Source organism: Gavialis gangeticus, unplaced genomic scaffold, assembly GCF_001723915.1.
Source record: "Gavialis gangeticus isolate Ggan-Ray unplaced genomic scaffold, GavGan_comp1, whole genome shotgun sequence".
Taxonomy (NCBI): domain Eukaryota; kingdom Metazoa; phylum Chordata; order Crocodylia; family Gavialidae; genus Gavialis; species Gavialis gangeticus.
In genome coordinates, this window is record NW_017728993.1 from 35494898 (window position 1) to 35497594 (window position 2697).

Consider the following 2697-nt stretch of genomic DNA (forward strand, 5'->3'; position numbering starts at 1 on the left):
AAGGGGAGAATGACATCCCGGGATTTGCTTGAGAAGCATGTATGGATGTAAACCAGCATTTTGCTCGCTTTACTAGCCGCAGCATCTCATTGAAGGCTCAGGTTCATCTTGTTGTCAACAATGACCCCCAAGTCTCTTTCGTCCATAGTGCCACTGGTCACAGTAGACGCCACTGGTCATAGGGCACCATGATGATTGACTTCTGTCAATTACCACCCTCTGGGTCCTACCACAGAGCCAATTTCCCAGCCAGCAGATCGTGGTGGATCCAAGGCCATCATGATTGACCACAAGATGAATATGAGCCACCAGTGCGATGTCGCAGCTGGTAAAGTGAGCAAAACTCTGGCTTGCGTCCATAGATGCTTCTAAAGCAAATCCCAGGATGTCATCCTCACACTGTACTTGGCCTTGGTGAGGCCGCAGCTGGAGTACTGCATCCAATTCTGGGCTCCACAATTTAAAAAGGATGTGGAGAAGCTTGAGAGAGTACAGAGGAGAGCCATGCGCATGATCAGAGGGCAAGAGAACACACCTTACAATGAGAGGCTGAGAGCCATGGGACTCTTCAGCCTAGAAAAGCACAGGCTCAGGCTGGAGGCTGCCTATAAGTATATAAGGGGTGTGCATCATGATCTGGGGGAATGCCTGTTCACCACAGTGCCCCAAGGGATGACAAGGTCAAATGGTCACAAACTCCTCAAAGACCGTTTCGGGCTGGACGTAAAGAAGAACTTCTTCATTGTCTGAGCCCCCAAGGTCTGGAACAGACTGCCGCCAGAGGGGGTGCAAGCACCTACTCTGGACTCCTTTAAGAGACATTTGGACATTTATGTTTCTGGGTTCCTTTGACCCCAGCTGACTTCCTGCCCCTGGGGCAGGGGGCTGGACTCAATGATCTTCCGAGGTCCCTTCCAGCTCTAATGTCCATGAAATCTATGAAATTTAAATTATTTTGGCATTTATCACTCTGGGTTCAATTCACTGGGGACAAGACCTTGCCTGTTTAAGTGAAGCCGGAGGAAAAGTATACTCTGAAGAAGGCTGTTGAATTGCACTAGTGTAGATTTAGCTTCTTGTCTGTCTTGGGCTTCTTAGAACCAACTCCTAAAGTGGTTGGATCTTATAAGTTCTGCATTCACAGGCTTATTTTATGGTATGGTACAGTTTAAAAAGCATCCTGTCACTATGGCAAATAGTTTAAAGACGAAATGCAGGAGAAAAACGTTACCACCCATCTCAAGTTCTGCAGTGTATTCTCATGGGAAGTAGTTTCACAAATGTAGCTGAACTAAAATAAAGCCACTCCCCCTGATCCCTTTCCCCTCTAAACCATGATCTGCACGCACCATAACTAGGGATCTGGGTGTTCTGTTTGTTGTGGAAAAACGTGGATTTTCTCGTTAAACGCAGGAAACCTCACGTTTCTCCTTGCAGGCTGGCAGAAGGGCTGCTTGGGGCATGGAAGGAGGCTGACTGGATGCACGAAGCGTCACGTGCACATGTGTGCACACGTGCACATGACCAGCAATACAGCCAGGCAGTGATGAAGAGCAGCTCCTCTAGCTGTTTACAGGCAAATCTATGGGGGGAGGAAGAGGGCAGACTGAGGCAGTGGGGGCTCACACCAAGCCCCCACAGTAAGGGAGGGAGTGGGGCAGAGTTGGCAGCTGGGGCTGGGGGCACTGCCCAGCCAGGGAAAGGCATAGTACCTTGGGCTGGGAATGTGCAGTCACAAGGCCCAGCCAGGGAGGAGGATGGAGCCAAAGAAGCTCATCTAGCAGGGGTAGGGATAGCTCCCCACCACTGTGTGCACTCCTGGGGAGGGGTTGAGCACCTTAGGGAGGCATGAGGGGACATTACCACTCCAAATGTGTACATACACAACCGGGCACAGGGCTGCAGCCTGGCCAGATTGGCATCAGGCAGGAGCTGCCTCTGTAGCCCAGTGGGTGGGACCCAGCACAGGAGGGTGGATCCAAGTGGTGAGACTCACTGTGGCTGCTGCTGCCACCATCAGGACCCCCGTGCCAGCTATGCTGCCATGGAATGGGGAATGTGAGGAGGAAGGGGAAGGGGGGGAGCCCTGGCCTCACCTCCTCTGGCTGCCAGTCACTTGAGTGCCATGCCACAGCTCAACCCTGTTGTCATGGAACAGCCACCAGCACTCCCTTCAGGCCACCCTCACTCCCCACCCTCCCTACCTCCCCTCCAGGGTACAGCTGCAGCCTGGCACACGAATGGCTGATGGCAGGAGGAAGTGAGGGCAATGCATCCTCCTACGCTGAAGTCCACCATCAGTTGTGCTGCTGCTGGTGTGGCACTACTCCATGGCCATATGACTGTTGTGGGGGTCTTGGTGGTGGCTGCAACAACAAATCTTACTGCATTGCTGCACCTTCTCAGGCTGGGTCCTGCCCATTGGGCTGCAGAGGCAATTTCTGCCCCATGCCAGTCTTGCCAGGCGCCCTGTGCCCTGCTGTGGGCGCACAAATCTTGGGGGCATGTCCGCCCCCCTCCCCCTGTTGCCCTGATGTGTCACCTACGGTGTCGTTTATGGTCGGGCATCCCCCTGTCCCACACACCCCCTGGGGGCTGGGGGGTGGGCAGCTGTGGGTTGGAAGTGAGGAGCACCAACACGTCAGGGCTGCTCATTTCCACAAAGTGGGGGCGGGGGGGGGGGGAATAGGTGCAGCG

The 2697-nt window shown here is 53.8% G+C and overlaps 1 protein-coding gene across 1 annotated transcript in view; it reads right to left on the reverse strand.

Annotated features, from left to right (window-relative positions):
* BCL10 (B-cell CLL/lymphoma 10) overlaps positions 1-2697 on the reverse strand; it is a 17084-nt gene that overhangs the window by 8356 nt on the left and 6031 nt on the right. The window lies entirely within an intron of this gene.